Raw genomic sequence first — 10,570 nt, forward strand, 5'->3', positions numbered from 1 at the left:
AAGTCCCAAATACGCCATTCAAATTTCAGTCTTAACATTTCTCTTTTCTTTCTGTCCTGTACCTATTAATCTACACCATGTAACAGTTGTCCACCAATATGTAAGATTTATCCAACATTGTCTTCATGCACGTGAACTAATAGAACAGATACACTAATGAAAATCACAAAATGAGACATACCAATTTTACACTAACATTTCTACTCTTTGCTTCTCTGTGCCTGTTAGTCCACGACATGTAAGACTTATCCAACATTATGTTCATGTACATCAACTGATACACTAGACATACACCAATGAAATCTCAAATATAACATACCAATCTCCGACTATCATTTCTAATTTGTCCTTCGCCTCTACCCTTTGTCATTTTCTAGATCTTTTCCTTATACTATGTACTACATCTCACAAGTTTTGACTTTCTTATGTTAATGTTTTACACTTTAACACACCGTATCAATATTTCTCCATGTCACTTTTTTCCTACATAACATAATTTTTAGCCAACGTGCTATATTACCCTTCATTGCACTGAATTATCTTGTCATTATTTAGTTTCGCAGTGTATGATACACTCAACGCATTGTACTATCTACTTAGCATTTTGTAATTCGACATCTACACCCATTTTTTACGCCTACGAAATCCCAAACCCATTCACACATTTTATCAAGCAGTTGTGCCGCAAGATTTCCCCCTCCTTTCCCATCTCCTGTTTTGATGATCACATACAATTTTACATAACACTTCTATCACGCTGAACTTTTTTACTTACTATAGACAAAAGCGTCATAGTGTACACCAAAAACAACCACAAGTAAGGTCCTTCCACTTTGAAGTATAAATTACACACATTACTGTATGCATCCCAGGTTTCCACATGTTTTACCTTTACGATTTGTGGTCTTTAGCTACTCAGGATCCCACGTTCTTCAACTTTGAAGCTGAGGTTCACGTTTCTTCTTCTTTTACTAAAGCCGATTCACAACAAAATTGGCCTTCTACCACCACTTCTTCCTTCTGCTTCCTCTGCTCAGCCTTCAACAATTCCACAGTTCCACAGCTTGACTCCAATGTCACACTGTTCTTGCCAATCTCCTCTTTTTCTCTATTATTTCTCCTCTCGTCTATTGCCCTAGTTTTTTGATAGTTATGAATTTCGAATAGTGGCAACTGCTACGTGGGTTTGGGAGAGGGTCTAAGTGGGAACCTTCATTTTCAACCTTTCATTTTGGGCGGGAGGACACTTACCAACGTTGCTGCCGTTCCGTAACTTGCCGTTACCCCAAATACGATTTTAGATTTTTTTTCCCTTCTCAATTAATAGAACGTCGTCGTTTTGGTCTCACCTGAAGGCTTGCTGACTTGGACCATTTCTCGCCTCACGTTTGATTTTGTGAGGGGACCGTTCAGGAGCGGTCCTTCTGAGGACCGTTCCTGCCCCGTATCCCTCTCCTGACCGTATGTGCACGTGTGTACCTCACAACAGGCAAGTGCAATCGCCGCAGATGCGCGTTCTGGCACGTGTTCCAAATACTTTAACTTTGACCTTCTAATTTTACTTCTTTATAATTATGACCTTCTTCTCAATTAATACTACTTTAAAGCATATACTTGGACTTTGACCTTCTACTAATTTATTAGTTCGTTAAAGCAGCTTACTCTCATTTCTATTTAATAACAAGCAAGAACAAAGACAACGTAATAATTAAGTCAAATTAAATACAAGAAAGGGGAAGTACAAACAATTTCCGGGATCATTTTAGTTAATATTCCTTAATATTATATTTTTACATATCTTTATAAAAATTTACTTGAGAGAAATCTCATGGTTCACATAAGTCTAGTTAAAAATACAATTTTGACTGCAATCATTCGTTATGCTATTAACAATCAAAAACTGTGTAAAATCATCCATTTCTAGATTTATTCATCATCTAATCGAGGTACGTTCATCTGATAATTGCTGAATATCAACACTTGATTAAGTTTGAATAATGTCTGAATGCAACGAAACCATAAATACGAATGAATCCCTTTAAAGGAGAACCCAAATGTAAATCACATTCACCAAACACCTCCCATCGAATATCTATTGAAAAAGCTCATGAAGTAAAGTTTAATGTCGATCGTAGTTAAACTACTCGATACTTTAAAATATTTGCTCATAATGTGTCACGAACTTGTGGTATTACGTTAGCAGTTTAGTGATCAAGCCCCATGGTCATTGTCATTGGGATATTCATATCGGATTTGCCAATTTAAATATTTATATGCCGTACAAAATCCAAAACCATGATGATCTCTCGAGTTTTATTTTGATAAGCATGCTTTGTAGTTTATTCACCTCCACGTATGCTAATGGAATAATAATTAGTGATCACTGGCAGAAACAAATTAAGGGGCGGCGGAGTGGCAGCTGCCCTGGAGACTCCAGAAATATATTCCTACATATTCCCTTAAAAATTAATAGTTATCTTTTATATCCTTGTAAAAATTAAATTTTGTTCCTCCCAAAATTGTCCAGTTCATTTATGTTAGGTTAAAAGTTAAAAGTGAAAAACACAATGAGGACTAGTGAGACGGGCTTTGCCAAGCTTAAAAGTGAAATAGCAGTTTTGTTGGTCTCAGCCTGGCTCACCATAAGCCACAAAGATCATTCTCAACCTCAGCCCGTTTATTTATATGGGCTTCAAGCAAGCAGAGAGAGAGAGAGAGACGTTAATAGGACAACCTCATTTGATAACTAGTTTTGTACCCATTCGTTGAATGGGAATTGTCTAAAAATAATAAATTATTTAGTGTAGTTCATAAAAATATTTTCATAAAATACAAACTTATTGTATAATCTATTATGACCTTTCTTAAATACATTGTTATTCAAAAATAGTCTTATAATGTAAATTTAAACATCTAATTCAGTGATTAATAATTCGAAATGCAAAAAAAAAAAATCAACAATATGATGACATTCAAAAACTTGAAAATAGGGAAGATCAAATCTTGGCTGATCTTATGTAAACAAAAGAATGGCCAACCCATTACCAAAACATCAATTTTGGTACTTAATATAAATGGCTTAAAGGTTAATGTAAAAAGAAAAGAAGCCGAATGAGATATTAATAAAAGATAAGAATTCAGAATCAATCAAGTCACAGGAACATAGCAACCTTCTAAATCTGTTCATAGCTAATAGAAACCAAAACGAAAACATAAGATGTATTTTGCTATTAAGTCAAAAACATAAAAAATCTAAATTGTTTGATGTATATTGCATGACGTGAACTGCTGTATGACAATGAACTTGATGCCTTGCCATTTATGTAATCAATGACACCTTCTTGTTCTTTAGAAGCTTTCTATCAAAGTCTAAAAAAAAAACATTGAAAACTGCACAAAATTTTTTTAACCCCAAAAAATAAAAAAAATTTAATACGTTGTTGAAGACAATTAATAAATTGTCAAAGGCAATTAAAAAATCGTGTGAAAACACATAGTTTAAAATGCCACTTTTAAATCACTCACCAAAAAAGCAATATGTGTTCTACTTGAATTGAAGAGTGAATCCATAAATTGAAATAACAAATTAATTACAAAAACCTTGCCAGAAATAAAAACCAAACTGGGCTTCAAGCAAGCAGAGAGAGAGAGAGACGTTAATAGGACAACCTTATTTGATAACGACACTTATCTTGACATTTTTTTTTGTTACCTTGTGTAAAGAAATAAAAAAAGTAAATTACTCTTCATTCCAATCACAACTTTATAAAAAGGATGGTTACAAATTCAATGAAATATACGAGTATTATGTATAATCCGCATGGTCAAAATGTCAAAGAGAGTGCTATTAACTTCTTTCCTTGAAAAAATTGTGCATTAAGATGAAACTATTATCAATAAGTAAACAATTATTTCATAATGCTTCGTTCATTTTTAATAACATAGAACCTCTGAGGTTCTAAGAATTGGAAAATCTAAGTTCGATTCTCCCTTCTTCTTCTTCTTTACTTTTTAAATTTTACGCCTCCCTTGTTTAAAAAAAAAAGGGTCACATATAATCTATTGACCTCATATGATAAAGTAATAAAGTAATGATCCCAAATTTTATTTGAAGTCACTTTTTGCCTAAAAACATAATGCTCACCACATGCTAAAGAAAAGCATAATTACATATATTCCACGTTCATTTTAGAAAGTTAGAAATTGAAAAGAGGGTATGATACACCTAAATGTCCTTTTGTTCCTTTTAGATAAAAAAAAAAGTTGTCTCCAATTGTTAGCACTTGACAGAGCATGACAGACTCCATATGTCTGGATAGTAAATTTTTTCAAAAAAAAATTTCGCTTGTATCATAAACACATTTCCTAATTCACTTTTTTTCCCAACCACATTTTTATCTCACTGATAAGAGTATATTTTACGTATTTTTAGTGTACTTTATTAATTAGTTTTGGTGTGTTTTATTTAGTTTTATAAATAATTAACTAAGATTCTAGTGAAAATATGCATTTTGTGGTTAAAGTGTGAAAATTGCATTTCTATTGATTTTTATGGTAAAAACTTCATATTTTGTAGGTTTAATGATTCAATCATCAAATGAAGTGCATTGAGAAGGTATTTGGATGGTTGAAGATGGATTAAAGTGGTGAAAATAAAATATGAAGTGTAAAAGGAAAAATGCAATTTGAATCAAGAAAAGTCAGCTTTGGCATCTGTTGGTATTTTGACTATATCTTGGGCTACATACATTGGATTCAGATGATCTTTATATCATTTTAAAGCTAAGAGACAGATCTACATTTGGTATGAAGATATCAAAGTCCAATTCGGCTGTTTTCCTGGTCAAAATGTCAAAATACAGAAGTAAAAGTCTGCTGCTGAGAGCTGAAAACGTGGAATTGACCAGTCAGTGGTATTTTTATCATATCTCGGTCTAGACAGCTCTAAATTGGATGATTCTTGAGGCATTGGACAGCTATTTCAATGGGCTACAACTTCTATGTTTTTCACAAGAGCTAATTTAGCCCTCATCATAGAGAAAATAGCAGTTGAAGTAGCCAGATTCTGGTCAGAAATAGCTGCTGGTACAACCTGTTTTCTCTTTCAACAATTTACAGCTATGGATGAACGTATGACAACCAATTAGCAGCTGTAAAAGGGATGTTTCAAGCCTCATTTCCTGATTGCATTCATCTATATATAGCCATGGACTTGCAGGATTCAAAATAACTGGGGAGAAGGCTAGAGAAACTCACCAGAAATGTAGTTTTCACTAGAGTTTCCTTGGTTCATTAGTATAGTATAGGTAGAGTAGTTTATCCATCTTGTATTTGTAGTTAGATTTGGATGAATATTGGAGGGGTAAAGATGAAGAGGTTGATCTCATGTGACAAGGGTGATATCTCTTCTACTACTTTCTCTCTTTTATTGGATTTCATGTTTAATTATAATACAAGTTGGCTTTGTGTTTTTATTATGTTTAGTTAAAGTTTATGCCTAGAGTTATGGTTGAACTTGCTATATTTTGTTAATGATGTTTATTTGGTTATTTGGTCATATTATTTTGAGCAAGCTATTTATCACTTTTGGTTATCTAATCATGATTAACTGGCCATTAATTATGATAATCTTAAGGTGTTAAGTTTGCAATGAAAATTGGAATTTAACACTAGTTCAAAGAAGTGATAAGCCTAGGGAGTACACTCACGAAAGTAGAGGTGCACCTATGCGGCTTAAGTGACTTGTTTCATGTAATTTCATAGAAGAAATGAACTTGTAGTTAATTTCATAACCACGAGAGTAGGTATGACTTAATTACAAGTATAGTTGATTCACTACGAAAGTAGGTTTCACATACATTAGGAAATTACGCCATAACTAATCAAGATAATAGCATTCACTTAACCGATAATCTCATTTGCAAGAGTAGTAAGGAATTCCATATCTCTAGGAGCTTTCTAGTGTTATTTTCTTAAATTTTATATTTGTGGTAGTCTAAATAATAAAGGAGTTTGAAAACATCGGTAATTGCATTCTTCCTTGTGGGATCGACCCTTAATACCCTATACTCGCTCATGATTCGTATACTTGCGATAAATCGCGTGTGGGGTATTTAGGAATTTATAAATGTAAAACTTGATTGGGATGAGCTTAATATTATATGTATACCCCGCGCACGTCACTCACATACATCACATCACAAAAAATATTATAATAATTATTCTACATAATTATTTGAAATAATACTCTATCCAAACAAAGCTAGTTACCCAAAAGCAATGACTATGAGAAATGGGATTGAGGACGAAAATGTTGATGGCCTTTTACTTTGAATATGTTAATGACCAAGTTTAAACAAAAACAAAAAAAAAAGGGATGGGACGCAATTTGTAGAGGGAGGCCCGCCCAACTCTTGCTTTCGAGGTCATAAACCTTTTCCGATTCGACGGTTCAATCTATGATCTATCGTTCATGGACGTTGATAAGATCCATCCATTTAGCAGCACCTTAGGATGGCATAGCCTTAAAATAAAAGTGAAGGGTGAGGTTCAAACGAGGAAAGGCTTACGGTGGATGCCTAGGCACCCAGAGACGAGAAAGGGCGTAGTAATCGACGAAATGCTTCGGGGAGTTGAAAATAAGCATAGATCCGGAGATTCTCGATATTTCATCATTGTCTGCCAGCAAAGAAACGAAGGAAAAGTTTCACTTTCGCTACCTCTGACGAAGGAAGGACCCCAGATGGAGTCTGGTGAATGAATTGATGATGAAGGTTAGGTTAATAATCTGGCGTCTAACGGTCAATGACTGAATGTTAGATCACTGTACTACGATTCTACGAAGAATAAATATCAATCAGTTTTTCACCCTACCAGTCCCAAAAGCACCAACAAACTTGTCAAAAAAATTTTAAGAAAGGGAAAAAAAAGAGAAAACAACAAGGAACTAAACAAGTTTGAATTGGGCCTCAGCAATTTTTTTTCTTTTCGTTTTCTCCTTTATGTCGTAGGAAGAAAAGAAAAGAAAAGAAAAAAAAGTACATAAGAATGGAATAATAAATAACATAAAAAATGTTACAGTATTTTTTAAAAATTATTCCAAAATAATTTTCTATCCACCAAACACACTTGCGTTCTACGAATAGGTGCATTGGATTTTCTAGCTCAGTTTGGGGAAATAACATCTATGCTTTTACAGTTTAGTAACATGATTCAAAGTGAAATGACATCTATGCTTTGCACTGGTTAAACACTGAGATCATTTTGAAAAGGGTAGGTTTATAATTTCATGAATAATTTATGTGGTAGTGGAACTAAAATAGGTAGTGTAGCATCACCACTGGCCATAAAAAAACTGTCACTTGGCTGATACTTCGAATCTCTAAATGAAAGTGTATGTCGGCCCCGTTTGCTACATGAGTTTTTTAGGTATTTGTCTAAAATTTTACCTGAGTTTACTGTAGAAATTGTAGGAAAAATTTTTGAAGTGTATGGTTTAAAAATTTTGAGAAACTTTTTGATATTATTGTAGTTAAAGTTGTTAAAAATTTTTGAAGTGTGTAAATTTTTGGGTATTTCGAAATGTATAGTTTAAAGATTTCGAGAAATTTTTTGGAATTACTGTAGATATGTATACTTTAAAGACTTTGAGGAATTTTTTGGGATTACTGTAAATAAAATTATTAAAAAATTTATAGAAGACACACTTGGCCAAAAATTTGTTTGCCAAATAGACCCCTTGATTGACCAGATGGTGCAAAGTTGTAACTTTACAACTTAACTAATTAAAAAGAGAAGGAATGTATAGAAGTTGACCTTTGACAAATAAAAATAAAAATAAAAAGAGAAAGGAAAAACCGATGCTGACAGCCTACTTGAGATCTCAGGATCTTCTTTGGATCCAATATACTATTAATTAAAGACGGAGAAAGGGAAGACAACAGGGCATCCCACGATCGAGAATCAAAGTGTATTAGCTTAACAGCTCACATATATATATATATACTAGGTTTGGCTTCCCACACAAGGCGTGGGAGCTTTAGACCTGTTAGTAAGTTTCCCCGCCATGCAAGAGTAGTATATATTAGTTGATAAGAGTAGCTAAGTATTGATAGAAAAGATACTTAGTTAGCATGCAAAAGCAATATACATTAGTTGATAAGAGTAGCTATGTACTGATACAAAAGATGGGGTACTGTAGTACTAATACAAAAGAGGAAAGCAGTTGCTAATTCAAAAGATATGGCACAAGATAGCAAAACACGACATGAGATTGTATGCTTATGATTCAAAAGGAAGAGCAAGGCATTCTATTTGTATATTCTGCAGCATTAGTCTTGCTTCTTGGATGATGTAACACGTTGTTTCTTTGTGGGACTTTCTGCAATTTTGAGTGAGTCAAGGAGGTTGATGTGAAGCGAATCTGATGTAGCTTTTGGTGGAACTTGAGTAGAAGCTTGAGCAATTGCAGGTGAAAGGTCAACTATTAGTAATTTAGTAGAAGTTTGAGCAATTTCTTCATGTGCCTTTGTGCTTTCATGTGGAACCATTGGTTGGTGTTCGTTGATTGGTGGCACTGCAATACGTGTTGGATCAATCTTGTGGGCAATGATAGCAGTGCACCTGTCATTGTTGAATGTGGTGTAGTTTGTTGTTGCCTTCTTCAAGAAACAAGCAATGGTAGTTTTGTTGATTGTCGCAGAGCATAGTATTCTGTTTAATTGAGTAGACATTCAGAATAGAGGTTGTTTTAGTGATTGTAAAGGAAGGATTGTATTGTGTATACCTGATTCTCTTCTTTTTGGAGATCTGTTATGCTGAAGGGAGTGAGAACCCGAAAATTTTCTTATTTTTATAGAATATTATTGGAATATTTAAATGATTATTCACTCATTTTCTTCGAATTATTTATTTCGACCATTTTAAATCCATTTATATGGAATGACGCCTCTTTATAATTTTAAAGCTGAAAAATTCGCTTTTCGAAAATTTGATTAGTCCGGAACGACGGGTGCATGTTTTTCTAGGCTATACTTGAATAGGGAGTGTATTAATATTGAAGAATTAAGAACGATCAATAATAGATTAAGAAAGGTTAATGGAGGAATTAATACTCAATTCACGTGAGGACTCGTAAAATTATTATTGTTAAAACCCCTAATTTTGGCTCAATTAATTATCTATTTGGATTTTTGCCCCGAATATTATTTTCTATCCTTATTAGACCTAAGTACATGGTTTTATAGTTTCGTTATATTTTTAAAGTATCTCGTTTCAAAAATTATTTTCTTAGAAACTTGTTTAGTGAAAAAGTGAAAACGTGTCTAAACACTTTAGCCAATTGGGAGTACACTAAGCTCGAAAATTTGGGGATATGTACAATGGTCCTAAAATAGGTAAATTTAGGTTTAAGTACTCAAGTGATAGTTAGTGGTACAATCGTTATAAGAATTTTTCAAAGGTTTCAATTTTTATTGCGCCTACATTAGAAATACGTGTTTGCACGTGCGCGCTTAATTGAGGGACTTTGGACCATTATTTTGGGACAATTAAGAATGAATAATATTTATATGAATGTAAGTGCCCTAGAGGTTTAGTGCACTAGTGCAACAAACGTAAGTGAAATCGAACACAAAACGCGCGCGTAGGGTACTAGTTATAATTGATTTGACGTATTAAAAGATTTGACGTCAAGCGTCTTTCGTACGCAAAGGCTTCAGAACCACATTTCATTTCATTTCATTTCTTCTGCTGCAACGGACGGCTAGCAGCTGCAAGGGACAACCGAAGCTTCACCATTTCTTTCTTCCAAAACTCATCCAAATCCTTACCAAAACTTCCCTAGATTCTCACCAAATTTCACATTCATTTAGCTTTTCACTTGGACAACAACTTAGCTGCAAAAGGAAGGAGCTATCCACGGTTTCTTCAAGCTTCAAAGGGCCGAAAAATCTGTCCTAACCAGCCATCAAAGTAGGTAGTAATCAATCACCTTAAACTTGTCTTTTGGAGTTTGATTTATGCATTTGAGCTAGAATCGTCACTTTAGTAGCTTGTATTGTTGGGAAAATTGTTAAACGTGGGCTCTATGAACTCCCACTTTGGGTTGATGGCTGTGATGATGTTTGATGATGGTTTTGTTGCTGAATTAGAGCTTAAGGAAGTAGATTAAAGGTGCTTTGTTACCAGAAACGTTATTGAACTCTTGAAACAAAAAGTTCCCATTTTACCCCTGCTCTGTTCGGTCACTTTAATGCAGAAATTTGAGGATTTAATGGCTTGATTATGTTGTTTACATGTTGTAGCAGTTGTGTACAAATTTTCGTTGAAAAATACTGAGTTTTGGTGGGTCAAACGAATTTATTTCCAAAGCTAGTAATCTGGGAAAACGGTTGCCGTCGTAACCAGACCAGTGTTCGTGTTTCGTCCATAACTCCATACTCCGACGTCAAAATCAAGTGCCGTTAGCGGCATTTGAAACTAGACGTTCCCATGTTTCCAACGGTGTATAATGTACATTCTGGTTTTATGTTTGTGAGCCACACCATTCATCTGAATTCAGCTGTCCTGT

Source organism: Coffea eugenioides, chromosome 4 (genome assembly GCF_003713205.1).
Source record: "Coffea eugenioides isolate CCC68of chromosome 4, Ceug_1.0, whole genome shotgun sequence".
Taxonomy (NCBI): domain Eukaryota; kingdom Viridiplantae; phylum Streptophyta; class Magnoliopsida; order Gentianales; family Rubiaceae; genus Coffea; species Coffea eugenioides.